Raw genomic sequence first — 6,870 nt, forward strand, 5'->3', positions numbered from 1 at the left:
GATAAGATAGACAAGTGGGACCTCATTAAACTGACAAGCTTCTGCAAAGCCAAAGAAACCATCAAGAGAGCAGAGAGACAGCCTACAGACTGGGAAAAAGTATTTGCCAACTCCAGGTCCGATAAAGGCTTAACATCTTGGATCTACAAGGAACTCAAACGTGCTGAAAAGAAAAAAAACAAACAACCCCATTATAAATCAGGCAAAAGATATGAACAGACACTTCTCAAAGGAAGACAAACACATGAAGAAATGGTGAACCTCACTAATCATCAGGGAGATGCAAATCAAAACCACACTGAGATACCACCTAACTCCAGTCAGAATGGCAATTATCAATAACTCAAAAAATATCAGTGGCTGGAGAGGGTGTGGCAAAAAGGGAACACTTCTGCACTGTTGGTGGGAATGCAAACTAGTGCAACCTCTGTGGAAAACAGTATGGCGATTCCTAAAAGCTCTAAATACTGACCTCCCATATGACCTTGCAATCCCCCTACTGGGAATATACCCTGAAGAACTCAAATCACTCTATCAAAAAGATACTTGCACATGTATGTTTATCACAGCATTGTTCACAATAGCAAGAACCTGGAAGCAACCATGCTACCATCAAGAGAGGACTGGATTAAAAAAATGTGGTACATATAAAGATGGAATACTATGCAGCCATAAAAAAGAACAAAATCATGAATTTTGCAGCAACCTGGATGGAACTAGAGTCTATAATACTGAGTGATCTCTCACAGAAACAAAGATCTGAGTATCATATGTTCTCACTCATATAGTGGACCTTGAACATCCAACGTAATACTATAAGAAAATGACTGACAGTGGTGGGAAACTATGGAGGGGAGGGGAAGGGAGATGGGATTAACGGTAGTAAATATCTGCCTGGGGATGGGGAGACACCTCTTATCAACAAGGGTGCCTGAACAAAGCATATTTGTATACCTAACCCTTAACTGTACCCCACAATATCATAATAAAAAGAGTTCCTGTGAAGCCCAGTCCCGCAGACTAATGCTGAGCCACAGTTGTGAGCTCATGCTCACAGGGCAGTGTGAGGGGTGGGGAGTCAGCGAGAGTAAACTTTTATTTACCTAGAAGTCAAAGCAACAAGAGAGAAGGGCCTAGTCTGGTACACAGGCCCACAGCTGGAAAGCTAGTAAAGGGTCCAAGAAGAAAGGGGTTAGTGTACACGGAAGCCATCAGAAGGGTAGGATTCCACTCAGAGATGGCATACCCGAATGCACCATTGGCTGTATATGCAGTTGGTCTCCATCAATGGTTGGTAAGAACCAGTCTTCAGAATTCCGATATCTTAACTTCCCACGCCTGTACTACTTTTTGTCTGGGTGCACAGGAACAGATATTATTCTCTACATGTACTGAAGACTGTCATATAAATAAGGAAGGCACTATTATTAACAAGTATTTATTTAGTTGAAAATGCACTTATTAGCCGGGCTCGGTGGCTCAGCCTGCAATCCCGCACCTTTGGGAGGCTGAGGTGAGTGGATTGCCTGAGCCCGCGGGGAGCGAGACTTCATCTCTACAATAAATCAAAAAATCAGCTGGGCATGGTAGCACATGACTGTAATTCCGGCTACTTGGAGGGCTGAGGCGGAAGGATCACTGGAGCCCAGCAGTTCGAGGCTGCAGTGGCCGGGAGCAGCCACTGCTCTCCAGTCTGGGCAACAGAGTGAGATTCCAACTCAAAAAAAAAATAAAGAAAAAAAGAAAATGCACTTATTAGTGAAAGAAAGAAAAGCTAAAGAATTATACCATAGGAAGAGAAACAAAAAAGAAGTCAAAGTTGACTCAAGAAGAAAAAATGGCAGCAAATCAAAAGAAGAGAAAACCTGGAAATACACAATTCCCATATTCGAACTTCCATATCCTCAGAAAAGGCAGCAAATACACCTCAGAAAATACAGCAAATATAAGATTTGCTTACTCCCATAGTTCCCAAACTGTGTACCAAGGGAACCCAAGATGCCACTGTCATCAAGGATTTCCTTGGAGTACATCAAATTTTTGAGGAAACACACAGACACACTGAAAATTACTACTAACATTATAAACTAAAACTACTATTAAGTTATTTGATCTGAACTACTTTAACAAATGGAACTGTTAGTTATTTCTTTTAGCCTACAAATACTGAAAAATACTGAAAATTACTGAGACACACCTGGGAATGGTAGCCTGTAATCCTAGCACTTTGGGAGGCCAAGGCGGGAGGATCAATTGAGGCCAGGAATTCGAGACCAGCCTAGGCAACATAGACCTTGTCTCTACAAAAACTAAAAACTGAAAACAAATTAGCTGGGCATGGTGGTGCACATCAATATCAGTAGCTCTAACTACTCGGGGGGCTGAGGTAGGAGGAACACTTGAGCCCAGGAAGTCAAGGGTGCAGTGAGCTATGATCAAACCACTGCAACCCAGCCTGGGAAACAGAGTGAGACCCTGTCTCAAAAAAAAAAAAGGTTACTGAGACACTGAAGGAACTTCTAGTTTTAACCTATTTTACAGATAGATAGATTAACACCACATAGTTCCAAAGTTCCTAGTCCTAATTTGAAGTCTTTTTCATAGCATTTTCTTTTGTTTTTCCTATTTAAAAATTCCTTAAAAGCTGGGTGCAGTGGCTCATGCCTGTAATCCCAGCACTTTGGAAGGCTGAGGCAAGAGGACTGCCTGAGCCCAGGGTTCAAGACCAGCCTGGGCAACTTGGCGAGACCTCGTCTCTAAAAAACCCAAAAACCAAACAAACAAGTTCCTTAAATGTACTAAAGTATATCAATACTCTTTAGAAGCAGTTCAGTAAGATTTCATGAGGACCTATTAAGCATTAATAAGTAGTAGGCATGTATTATTTAGCTGGCATTCAATAAAGCTAGTCAATAATGTCAAGAAAAAGTGTAACTTTGTACAACCTTTTTAGAGACATGAAATGAAAACCTCAAGGAAGGATGAATAGGAGTAGTTCATTACTAATATAACTAAGAGAAACAACAAAATCCACTTAAGTGTGGCTCACACAGTGTCTAATTATCTTTTACATTTCTTAGCAATGTTTTCCTGAAATGGTAGACTACATTTATGCCTAGCAATGCCAGAGTGTTGTAGGTCAAAAACTTCAGGTTTTAAGACTTTCAAAGGCTTTAGTTAAAATCACACAACATATATATATCTTTTCTTCAATATATGCTCCCCAACGAATGCCAGAAAGTAAAATTCTTTTTTAGAGACTGGGTGTCACTACATTGTCCAGGTAGGTCCTGAACTCCTAGTCTCAAATGATCCTCCCACTGCCTCAGCCTCCCAAGTGTTGGGATTACAGGCATGAACCACTGCACCTGGCCACAAAATCTTAATGGTTTCATGAGGAATAAGTTTTTTACCTGTATCAACCATTTTAACCATGCATACGGCATAACTTTTAATGCTCTTTTTATACTTCTGTTTTCATTTGCACTTAATATTTTGTGGTAGAATGCATTTTTTTTCTTTTCAAAATATTCACTACCTCTCTCTGGACCTGTTGCTACACTCTATGTGGTGTACTCCTCTCCCTGTCACAAGCCCCTGAGAAGCAGGATGAAAGAGCAGCTTCCGTTTGGGACATGCTCTTCTCAAAGTAGAGGGTAAGTGAAAGAGGGCAGAACAGGAGTTTTCAAAGGCATTATGCAGTTCTGCCTTCACTCTTATTCCCCTCTCCTTTGAGAACAGCATGCCCCAAATGGAGGTGCTCTTTTGACCTGAAAACCAGAAAGAAGAAAACATATGACAGCGAACCAGAGTTGATAAACAGCCAGCAGTAACATAAGTAAGAAATAGACCCTTGTTGAAAGCTACTGAAGTCTGGGGGTTGTTCATTACCACAGAATTTACCTAGCAAAAGTTGAATAATACCGTCTCTTTGTAGATATCTTTGGTACCAAGAGAAAAAAAAAAGCTAGAGAAAGCCTGTATCTTACTCTATTCACATCTGGTTTTCCTTTCTTACTTCACCACCAGGATATTTAAAGCCTCAACTTAGCCTTTTAATGCTTCCTTGCTGAGCAAAAAAAAATTTTTTTGAAAAGTAAGATATAAAATACCATGCCACTTATGTAAAACATGCAAAAAATTATTTATTGCTTATGGATGATGTATACATATAAATATACATATATGTGTATATACATGTACATATACATATAACATACATAGGTATATGCAAGTGTGTGTGTGTGTGTGTGTGTGTGTGTGTATGGTTTCAATTGAACTTATGCTAGTTTATTTCTCTTAAAAATGTGAGTATTTAATAGAATTAGAGATGAGTGTATAGACAATCATACTACTTTTCTTATTTACTTTTCTTCACGGTGGTGTGAGCCTGTAGTCCCAGCTACTTGGGAGGCTGAGGCAGGAGGATCATTTAAGCCCAGGAGTTCAAGGCTGCAGTGCACCACGGTCATACCTGTGAATAGCCACAGCACTCTAGCCTGAGCAACACATTGAGACTCTGTCTTTAAAAATAAATAAATAAGATTATAAAGAATACTATGAACAATGGTATACCAACAAACTGAATAATCTAGAAGAATTGAATACATTCCCAGAAATGTAAAACCTATCAAGACTAAATCATGAAGAAACAGAAAATCTGAAGGGATTCATAACTAGAAAGGAGATTGAATCAGTAATCAAAAACTTCCCAACAAAGCAAAGCCCAGGACCAGATGGCTTAACTGGTGAATTCCACTAAACATTTAAAGAAGAATTAACACCAATCCTTCTCAAGCTCTTCCAAAAAACTGAAGAGGGGGCAATATTTCCAAACTCATTTTATGAAGCCAGCATTACCTGGATACCAAAGCAGGCAAAGACACTATAAGAAAAGAAAATGACAAGGCAATATTCCTGATAACATAGATGCAAAAACTTCAACAAAATACTAGTAAATCACATTTAACAGCACATTAAAAAGATCATATATCATGACCAAGTGGTATTTATGCCTGGATACACAGATGATTCAACATATGAAAATCATTCAATATTATATGATATACCACATTAACAATCAATTATCTCATTTATTACAGAAGCATGATAAAATTCAATACCCATTCATGATAAAAAAATATTCAATAAACTAGAAATAGAAGAAAACTACCTCAACATAATAAAGGTGAACCTCTTCAGTATATGGTGCTGGTAAAAATGAGTATCCACAAGCAAAAGAATTATGCTGGAATCTTATCTTACACCATACACAAAAATTAACTCAAAAGGGATTAAAGACCTAAACATAACACCCCAAACTATAAAACTCCTAGAAGAAAATGTAGAGGAAAGCTTAAATGACACTGGATTAGGTAAATTTCTTGGATATGACACCAAAAGTACAGGCAACAAAACAAAAAAATAGACAAATGGGAACTCCTCAAACTTAAAAACTTCTATGCAACAAAGGACACAAGTAACAGAATGAAAAGACAACCAACAGAATGGGAATAAATATTTGCAAATCATATATCTGACAAGGGGTTAATATCCAAGAAGTATATAGAATTCTTACAATCCAACAACAACCCCCCCCCAAATAATCCAATCTAAAAATGGGAAAAGGTCTTGAATAAACATTTATCTAAAAATGATATATAAAGTGGCCAAGAAGCATATGAAAAGATGCTCAGCATCACTAACAATTACAGAAGTGCACATCAAAACTATAATGAGATTATCACGTCACTCTCATTAGGATGGCTACTACCAAAAAATAGAAAATGGCTGGGCGCAGTGGCTCATGCCTATAATCCTAACACTGGGAGGCCAAGGTGAGAGGATTGCCTGAGCCCACGGGTTTGAGACCAGCCTGGGCAACTTGGCGAGACCTCTACAATAAATCAAAAAATTAGCTGGGGTGTGGTGGTGCGTGTCTGCAGTTCCAGCTACTGGGAAGGCTGAGGTGGAAGGATCGCCTGAGCCCAGCAGGTCGAGGCTGTGGTGGCCGCGAGCATGCCACTGCACTCCACCCTGGGTAACAGTGAGATTCTGACTCAAAAAAATAAAAAATAAAGCAAAAACAAAAAAATAGAAAATAACAACTATTGGTGAGAATGTGAAGAAACTAGAACCCCTGTGCACTGTTGGTAGCATTGTAAAATGGTGCAACTGCTATGGAAAACATGCTGATTCCTTAAAAAATTAAACACAAAATTACCACATGATCCAGCAATCTCACTTCTAGGTAAATATCCAAAGTACTGAAAGCAGGATCTTGAAAGATATTTACATGCTCATGTTCCTAGCAGCATGCCGATAATCAAGAGGTAGAAACAATCAATGTCCATCTAAGGATGAATGGATAAACAAAATGTGGTAGGTACACAGACAATGGAATATTATTCACCTTTAAAAAGGAAGGAAACCTGACAGGCTACAATATGGATGAATCCTGAAACATTATGTTAAGTAAAATAAGCCAGTCACAAAAAGACAAATACTGCATGATTTCACTTAAAGAGGTATCTAAAGTTGTCAAATTCACAGAAACAGAAAGTAGAACGATGGCTATCAAGGCCTTGGAGAGAGAGGGAAATGGGGAGGTAATGTTTAATGAGTATAGAGTTTTTGTTTTTGTTTTTTTTGCGTTGGAGTCTCACTCTGTCACCCAGACTGGAGTGCAGTGGCCACTCCTGGCCACCACTGCCTCTACCGGCTGGGCTCCAGCGATCCTTCCGCCTCAGCCTTCCAAGTAGCTGGAACTACAAGCGTGTGCTACCACATCTGGCTAATTTTTTGATTTATTGTAGAGATGAGGTCTCGCCAAGTTGCCCAGGTGGGTCTTGAACCCGCGGGCTCAGGCAA

The 6,870-nt window shown here is 39.3% G+C and overlaps 1 protein-coding gene across 1 annotated transcript in view; it reads right to left on the reverse strand.

Annotated features, from left to right (window-relative positions):
* The window catches only part of ULK2 (unc-51 like autophagy activating kinase 2), a 99,405-nt gene that overhangs the window by 31,930 nt on the left and 60,605 nt on the right, over window positions 1–6,870 (reverse strand). The gene's annotated exons all lie outside the window — the stretch shown is intronic.

The sequence above is a fragment of the Carlito syrichta genome, unplaced genomic scaffold, assembly GCF_000164805.1.
Source record: "Carlito syrichta isolate Samal-C Ts95f unplaced genomic scaffold, Tarsius_syrichta-2.0.1 Scaffold305756, whole genome shotgun sequence".
NCBI classification, from domain to species: domain Eukaryota; kingdom Metazoa; phylum Chordata; class Mammalia; order Primates; family Tarsiidae; genus Carlito; species Carlito syrichta.